This window comes from Anoplophora glabripennis, unplaced genomic scaffold (assembly GCF_000390285.2).
Source record: "Anoplophora glabripennis isolate ALB-LARVAE unplaced genomic scaffold, Agla_2.0 scaffold1083, whole genome shotgun sequence".
Taxonomy (NCBI): Eukaryota; Metazoa; Arthropoda; class Insecta; order Coleoptera; family Cerambycidae; genus Anoplophora; species Anoplophora glabripennis.
Genome location: NW_019417156.1, coordinates 114,964 through 124,739, shown reverse-complemented (window position 1 = coordinate 124,739; position 9,776 = coordinate 114,964). Strand labels below are relative to the sequence as shown.

The 9,776-nt window shown below is 31.8% G+C and overlaps 1 long non-coding RNA gene across 1 annotated transcript; it reads left to right on the top strand.

Moving 5' to 3' along the window:
- The first annotated feature begins 2,458 nt into the window (after positions 1 to 2,458).
- Positions 2,459 to 6,699, top strand: LOC108916344. The gene is made up of 2 exons (XR_001964767.1): positions 2,459 to 2,588; positions 6,282 to 6,699. It is a non-coding gene; the product is annotated as an uncharacterized LOC108916344 (long non-coding RNA).
- The last annotated feature ends 3,077 nt before the right edge of the window (positions 6,700 to 9,776 follow it).

Below are 9,776 nucleotides of genomic sequence, written 5' to 3'. Positions count from 1 at the left end.
TCTCGCCGGGTTTCCACGTGAAATCTGCACTGGCGTGTTTTTTAACAATGGTGTCTTCAGTGTGTTGCTTGTTGATAGAAATAACTTTTGACCAAGTATCAGAGTTCTATCTTTGCTCATTTTTAAAAAAATAGGGTTGCAACCCTTAACTTCAAAATCATTTTTCTATAAAACTATGATAGATATTTGAATAAATCCACCGGCATATGAAAGCTACTGATAACAATTATATTGCATATTTTTTTCATAGTTTTTCAAGTACATAAACAGTGAGAAAAAAAAATTGAAAAAATGAAGGGTGGTTTTTTGTGACTATTTCTCGAGATACACTAACCAAAAAAATCACGTATAATAAGTGAGTCTTAAGCTACAATGCATAGCAGTTACATAGATCTGCGATGGGTGGATCATATTCAAAATAATCATTTTATGTTGCTAGGTACAGTATTGTGAACTGATACTTGTTAGAACTTTAGAATATACCACGACAGTGATGTGTGAGATCTTTGTGAAGTTGCAATATTTGTGTAAGTTTTAACTGACGTATTATACTTACAGATGTTATATAAAAAGATATCGGTATCCGGTTTTGTTATAATTAGTCTGAAAATTAAATCTTTATAGTATGCCTGTAGTCTCACAATGGTACGAATATTGTATCCCAATGTTACCTTGGAACAAATGGAACAAAATCAATTGCGCGTGCGCAAGCTAACAGCTGATCCAGTCAAGCAGAGGTTAAGTTCTACATTGTTCATGGGTGAATGATTCGTTTCTATATTTTAAAAATAATTATAAATAAATATTAAATATGTGACCGAAGATTTTATTGTATGTTGAAAATTAAAAAAATCATTATTGTGAAGACTGGTTAAAATATTCGACAGAGATGTAGAGTAGGGAGAATGCTCTTACAACCTGAGCGTGCGGCTAATAACAATGGTCGCCATTTTGAACATAATGGTTGCCAACACAGATAAAACCCCGCACCAAACATATGGAAATTGAACACCGGTCAATTTTTATGAAACTTCGTATTTTGATAGTCCTCGTCATGCTAATAAAAAGTCTCAATTACAGGTCAGGACTTAGGCTTAAGACTATCAATGGGCACCGAGCCCTGCAACCCCCACCAACCCCACAAAACCACCCCCCAAAGGTCAGGGGGATGCACTTGACAGATTGTCGGTCAGTAAATCTACCGAAATATTTTACTACTGCAGTCGAACCTACAGCCAGGGTTTCACATTCCACAAACAGCAAAAAATATTATGGCAGGTTTTGGTAATTTTGTGTGGGTTAAAGGGTATTAAACAATAAGATGGGCAGCATGACGAGGACTATCAAAATACGAAGTTTCATAAATATTGACCGGTGTTCAAAGATTCAAATTATATGAGCAAAATTTTTTATTTAATAGATTTTTTTTCAGAAATTCTACTGTGAAATATAAAGGTTATCTAGTACAAACAAATAGTCATAATGATTTTACATATTTTATTCATTGATAATTAAATAATATTAACTTAGTTAATTGTTTCCGTATTAGATATCCCTGAATTTTTTCATATTTTTTGCCTAAATTAAAAATTCTTATACGAGCATATGCAGAAACAACATTTTTCATTATACACAATTATAAAATTGTTGTACCATAGAAGTAACAAATACAACCATGAAACCATTTTCATGTGGCAATTTATATTCAATGAATACTAAAAGTCTTCTTATTGCGGTAATTCTGAATATTTTTTCTTGATTTTACCAGGTGGATGGAATTTGTGGATGAAGCGTCGGCTTTATTGCTAAATGGACTTCTAAAAACTGCATCAGGCTTTAGGCGAATTTGACTTTCACGAAACCTGTTGCTTTAAAGTGACATGAACAAACAAATTCGTTCTCCGACCATTTAAATTCGCGATCAAGTTTCAGATTTTTTACCCATTTTATAAACATATCACTCCTTGGAAACTACAAGACAATTTAAACAGTTGTTGCAAGAAATGAATACATAAAACCACTCTTACCGATGAAATGTAATTCCTTTTGGTTTAAAACGCCTTATATTAAAGCATCCCCTCACAGCACATGACATAAAAAAACAATACCTAAACGATAAGCGTTTTTTTCAGTGTAGAAAAGATGTATTGAATATTAAAAAACACAGCGCAAATTTGCCGTTCCAGGCGTAAATTATATGTTTATAAATAAATATTAACTAATAAATAATTCACGAAACATAACCTCACTCATCAAAAATCAAAACAAAACAAAATTCATGTTCAAAATGGCGGCATTGGTATTGTCCCTCGAAAATAGGATGCGCAGAAGCTGAGCTGAGCCTTCTCCTTACTCTATATCTCTGATTCGGACACTTTTTGAATTCGTTGTCTAATACTTCACTGGTCCGGATACAACAATAATTATTAAATATTTTTCACTCTTCTTTGTAGCCTCTGCGTTAAAATGCTTTTCTTGCCAGGGCCCCGGATGTGATACAGACATCGAAACCTGGTCTACAGAGACATGCCCAGCTTTCCATCTAGTGCCAGAGTACCAATTTGCTTGCATAAAATGGAGTTATACAGGTACACAATATATTTAATAGCATCATTTTTTTATTAGCAGTGTAGCAACATCGTAGTAGTTAGTTGTGTAGGTAGATATTCAAGTTCTTGAATTTCACATCTACCTACTATAATCTTGTTACTGTTTTTAAAGATAGTGCACATCCTTTTGTGGCATCTCTTTTCAAAATTAATACATACAGATGCAGTGCCTTTATAAATGCCCGAGTCCCACGTGGCCGCGACTGTTAGGCAACCGAACTTACATTGGAGTCGTTGATTAACACAAAATTCTCTAAAGTCAGAGGATAGTCCAGTGGAGTACATATTACCATTGTATAACTTATACAATGGTAATACATTTCATCACAAAAATTGAACTTTAATCTGCAAAATGTGCTTCTTTTTTCAATAGAAGAAAATATTTTTTTACATTTTTCTTACAAAATAATCATACTCCTCAAAGACATTTTGAATTTTTAACCCATTCTAGATTAAGAAGAATTTTTTTTATTGAAAAAGGTTGTCCTTTTAAAAATATAGCTTCATTTGTAATCCACTTCCATTCGGAGATAATGAAAATATTGTTAATAAAATATAAAAAGTTTTGGTGTTTAATAATTTTCTTTTCAAAATTTAGATATAAATTATAGGTAGTCCAACCAAATTACACTTGGAGAAAAAAAAATTGTTTCCTGGACTTTTATAAGTGGAAATGATAAAAGGACTTATAATAAATCTAAAAAAAATAAATGCGTGAGCAGAGGCGGCGGTGGGTTGATTTGGGGGGTTGAAAAGATGAAAAATTGTATCATTGGGGTTTCTGGCGAAAGTTGACGTCAAACAAAAATGTATCTAATACAAATGTTGTAGATCATGCAAAAATCTACAACTTTTGTAGAGGTTACTTTTTAACATAACCTCAAAATTTCCGAGAAAAATGCGAAAAACTGTTTTTTTTCTGATTTTTCGTTTTTTATTTCTCATTTCCGCAAAAATATTTTAATTTTGACGAAACCTGGTGAAGGTATACCTTTCTCTGTCTTAAATAACCTCAAATTTTTTTAGATAAAAAAATTAAGAAGTTTCTGAGATATTCATTTTTTTCGGCCTGAAACACTTTTTTTTTCAAAGAAAAATTCTACTTAAAAAAATCATCGTACAGAGTTCTGCCGGTAATTATTTTCTTCGTTTTGACATATACTTTTTGGTGAAATAAAAAAATCTGTAATAACATTTCAAAAACATGCTCAAAAATGCAAAAAAAAAATAAAAAATGACGCAACAATGAATTTTACAGTTATTGTTGATAATTTATTTAAATTAAAAAACATTCAAAAACTGATTACACCATTCAATTCTACGGAAAAAAATAAAAAAAAAACTGTGTTTCATTGTTTGACCCAAAACTTAATTTTTGTACAGTATTGCTATAAACATCTAAGTAAGTCAAATTACAAATGCATAAATGATAAATTATCTCTGGATGATTTGAGATTTCAGCAATACAAAGTATTAACGGCAAAGTCTACTATTGACGCGAAATCCGAAAACCCGAAATTTTGCAAAATCGTTTTATTTTTTCTGGCTTTATTTGAAAACGAATTTTTAAATAAATTGCATATTTACATTGCCACTTTTTTCGCTCTATCCAATGGCGTCAACATTTTTGCAATCCGACGTTTCGTCTTCGACGGGCCATCGTCAGATAAATTTTTTTAAATATATCGCTGCTATTTTTATGACAAAATCTAGTCATTTTTAATTCTGTATTAGATGATATTACTATTTTAATCGCTTAAAAAGGTTTTTACCTATCATTAAAAATTTTTCCTGAGTACGGCTCTGAACGCTTTCAAAATACCTGTATCTATTGGAGGAGATAGAGAGAGAGAGAGGAGAGAATAAAAGTCAATACAGCACAAAATATCCAACAACTTTTTTTAATCCATAATTTAAAACGTCCCTAATAAAAAAATAATATGAATTTATGAAATATTTTATTATTTCTAATTAGTATTGCTAACAGTAGTAAAAAATTGTTGTATATTTTGTGCGGTATTGACTTTTATACTGTTATGACTTCATCCAATAGATATTTTGAAAGCGTTCAGAGTCGTACTCAGGAAAAATTTTAAATTATACATAAAACAAGCTAAAAACTTTTTAAGCGATTACAATAGTTATATCCTCTAATTTAGAATTAAAAATGACTTTAAATTTTGTCATAAAAATAGCAGCGACGTATTTAAAAAAATTAATCCGATGATGGCCCCTCGAAGACGAAACGTCGGATTGCAAAAATGTTGACGCTATTGTATAGAGCGAAAAAAGTGGCATTGTAAATATGTAATTTATTTTAAAAATCGTTTTCAAATAAAGCCAGAAAAAATTAAACAATTTAGCAAATTTAGGGTTTTTCCGGATATTTCCGGAACTACCAGGAATTTTAAACTTTCTAAATAGCATATTGTTAGGTATAAAAAATACAACTTTTTTCTAATCTGAGCCACCCTGTATATTTTACCGTTTCCTAGATCCTAATGCTATCCCATCCTTATCTTGGACACACTGTATATGTATGAATTCATCAAATTTAAAAAAAATAAGTACACTAATCGATCCTACGGAAAAAAAATTATTATTTATTTTATTTATTCACTATTCGACTTATAGCAATACTGTATAAAAATAGTTTTGGGTCAAACAATGAGACAGTTTTTTTTTTGTATTTTTTCCGTACAATTGAATGGTGTAATCAGTTACTGATTTTTTTTAAATTAACAACAATTACTGAAAATTTCATTGCTGCGTCATTTTTTATTTTTTTTTATTTTTGAGCATGTTTTTGAATTGTGATTGCAAATTTTTTTATTTCACCAAAAAGTATATGTGAAAATGAAAAAAATTATTATCGGCAGAACTCTGTACGATAATTTTTTTAAGTAGAATTTTTCTTTGAAAAAAAAGTGTTTCAGGCCGAAAATTGAATATCTCAGAAACTTCTCGATTTTTTTTTCTAAAAAAATTTGAGGTTATTTAAGACAGAGAAAGGTATACTTACACCAAGTTTCGTCAAAATTAAATTATTTTTGGGGAAATAAAAACAAAGATCAGAAAAAAAACTGTTTTTCGCATTTTTCTCGGAAATTTTGAGGTTATGTTAAAAATGACTTGTACAAAAGTTGTAGATTTTTTAATGATCTACAACTTTTGTATTAGATACTTTTTTGTTTGACGTCAACTTTCGCCAGAAATTCCAATGATACAATTTTTCATAACTTTTCAACCCCCAAAATCAAACCTCCGCCGCCCCTGCTCACGCATTTATTTTTTTTTTCGTTTGTTATAAGCCCCTTTACCATATCCACTTATAAAACTCCAGGTAAAAATTTATTTTTTTTCCCCTCTAAATGAGTTAATTTGATCGGTCTATACCTAAATAAGTTAATTTAGTTTACAACGCTAACATAAACAAAACATTTTTTACTCAGCTATCAAAAGCTTATTACATTAATAAAATTTATAATAGATGTTCAAAATGCCTTTCATGCATTCAAAAACGCTTCTCGGGAAAAAGTTAGGCCTATTATACGTCTTCTTGTAAGTTGCTAATAAATAATATAAATGCTTTTTAAGGATGTAATTTTATATATACCTACTAAATATTATACAAAACAACTTTCTAGTATTCGAAATATTTTCTGTTTGCAGACGAAACAACACAGACGAAGGTGGTGGAAAGGATGTGCCTTGCTGTCGAGTTAAAAGACGGAAAACCAAACTACAACTGTGAAAAGATCTTCGGTTATCAAACTGAATGTTCAGGGTGTCAAACTGACTTTTGTAATTCTGCGAAAAGCATCAGTTTCAGCTTTGTGGCACTTTGCGGGTTGTTTTGGCGATTGCGGCGCCCAAGCTTTTGTAAAATCGCCCCACCCCTTCTCTAGCATGATTCGTGGGAAATAGAATGAGTCCTGCAAGTCGTGTATATGTAGTGATAACTATAAAATGATTTTGTTAACTGTTTACTTTTATTGTGTAAATGTACCTAGTACGACGTTTTTTATTGTAATGCAACTTAAGGTATAACCGTTTATAATTAATATTAAATGTCAAATTTCTTTGATAACTTTAATTTTGTGATAGGGTCCCTCGTTGGGCGCCATGTCCTCTAATTACATCATTCACTGAGGAAGTACCTCTCATCTGGGGAGAAACGGCATTTTTACCGAGCTCCGCGTGTATTGCGCCGGCAAAGGGGCAAACGGCAAACGGTATTTTCGGATGTTTCCCTCATCACGCCAACTTCAACGGACGCATGGATGGGGGTGTGGACATCGCGTTGGCCGATTGTCCTCTATTAGAGATGAAGATTCCTAGAAATTTGGGCAACTATCCAATTAATTTGCTTTTCTTCGACTCTTGTCGGGAACTTATTCTTTTTAAATAAAATTTTGGACAAATCGTTAAAAAAAACAGAACAATATTGCAATAATTTGGTACAAGTAAGTTTTCTTCGACGAAATTTGAAAAAAATCCCTAGTCATTTTCCTTAAAATCGCTTCTAAACACATGGCAGAAGATTCAGCAAGTACATCTAAAAGGTAAGTAAAAAGCTTTAAAGGAACATCCTGGTTCTTAGTGAGCCACACTGTATACTGTATATATAGATAGATGTTCAGATCGATGGCTATTAACATGTAAAACTAGCCTTAGTAGCAAAATTACATAAAAAATCAGACCGATTCATAGACAGTTATTTATTGACCGATTGTTGTTGTGCCATCACGTTGATTTCCTTCTACACCCACAAAAACACCCATTTTTTTTCGCTTGTTCGTCCTTTCTTGGCAAATCTGTAAACTACAACCGATTTGCGTGAGGATATAGCTGGACATACACGATCGATCTTGTCCGTAGGAAAGAAAGTTTCTGACTGAAAATATGGAAGTGTTCGGAAACTATGACGAAATGAATTAGGCGATGTTTTACTATTAAAAACAATGGCACAAACCGAGGTTCTGGTACTTCTTCGGAATTTCATAACTATTTTTATTAATATTCTGATCCCTTAGTTACGCCGTAAAATGTTCTGTACTTCTTTTAACCATCTGTCACTTTTGACTGATGTATCTGTATCTAATTAAGGTTACTAAGTACCACAAATTTACTTTGCTTACCAACTCATGCGAGTCGCGTAATATAAAATAAAAAAATAATGTAGATATAAATAAATGTAGCTAATTTGGTAGTAAGTCCATTTTTATGGACTCTGAACATTTGAATAAAAAATGCATGCCGCAAAGGGTTAATGGGTATTCTGGAAAATTATGGCGGGCCCCACATATCAAAAAGAAATATATGAACAAGATTAAAGTTTTGCCTGCAAAATACTAGAATGACCTTCAAATGACTTTTGAAACTTAAGGTCATGATCAAGGTTATATCCGGAAGCAGAATTCTCCGCACTTTCTATTTTGGTCAGAAAGATACCGGTTTTTACTCGAAAAATTAACTTGACCATGAAATGACCGTGAAAGTCAAGGTCAAGGTCAATGTCATAGATAGACGTGTAATGGCCCGCTCTTCTGATTTCTGGTCTCAAAAGTAGAATTTTGCAACAAAAACTAAAATGACCTTCAAATGACCTTGAAGGTCATGGTTTTTTCTGCAAATTTTCTGCCTTTTTCATTTCTGGTGTCAAAAATATGCGTTTCCATTTGAAAAAATCAACTTGACTTAGAAGATCATGGTCGAGGACACCATTAGATGTCCCCCTCAAAACCCTACAACTTTTATTTAAAAAAATTTTTCATTAAGCCCTTAACTTGAAAGATATTCACGTGTATATTTTAAAATGGGACACCCGGTATAAATGCAAATATTTCGATAACCAAGGGAGATATCGAAAATTAACAAGAGTGACTTTTTTATGAAACAAGGACGTTCTTACACATTTTCAATACATAATGTCCGTAATTCTAAAAGCAAAAAAAAAAAATTCCATATTTGTCAAAGGAATAGGGCATAACTGATGTCATATACAAACAACGCCAAAATTAGTTAAAAATTCTTTAATTGTCATGTCAAAAAACATAATAGTGCCAATTTTTTGTTCACACTCTTCAAAATTACTGAAAAATTTCAAAATACAATTCAAACATTGAACACCCTGTATCTTTGAATCCAGCAACATTTGCATAAGATTTATTTGGCTCAGACGACATATTTTGGCCACCTATAGTCTGTTTAGAAATGAAAGAGAGTAATAAAAGCTCATTATGTATGCAAATCGTAGATAAATGTAGTACTGGTGCTTATATTCAATATTTTTGTATTATGTATAGATGAGGTGTACTTTTAAAAAATCTTTGTGTGACCGGGTTGTACTAAATTGTGGCAGGTAGCTAAAATTTAATCCCCGACAATCCGTCTTTGTCTATGCCGCCTCAATTTCTCGGTCCATTTTTCTTATAAGTAAACAATATAAAAACAGCATTTCTAAACATGAGGCTACTTTAAGCATCATAACCGGGTTAAGAGGGTTTTTAGTAATTCAAATAAAATGATTTAATATTATTATTAAAATATTTATTTCAATTTAATGAAGACTTTTATTCCACACAAAAATATATGTATTTTGAAAATTCAAATTATGGTGAGTAAATGTAGTGTTGTATAAATGTACAATAAAGAAAATAAAAAAGTAGGTATATTAAAATTCATCCTCTGAATATTCTGATGAATTCGTCTCCTAGATTGATAACGATAGGTTCCACAGTAACGTCAATTAAATTATCGAGTTCCCACATTTTCTCCTCTTCTTTTTGTACATGATGTATACATTTTTGCCAGTTATCTGCAGTTACTCGTTCCAAGGAATTTTTTAACAAAATTTTCACGTCACTTAATTTAAACGCCGTATTATTTCGCGCTACATCTCCTTTTACCTGCGCCCAGACTAATTCGATTGGGTTAAGTTCACAGTGATAAGGTGGTAACCGTAGTACCGTTATTTGGCGATTTGTTGCCATTTCATCGATAACATATTTTTTCTGATCTTTATTAAGATTGACAAGTGTCAAAAGTTCCTTTTTCACCATATTTGTTTCAAAAGAAATGTTTTTTCCGGATAACCATTGAATTATATCGGCTTTCCTCCAAGCAGTCGTAGGCGTCCGCTCGGTCTGCCGTTAATGGTAACTG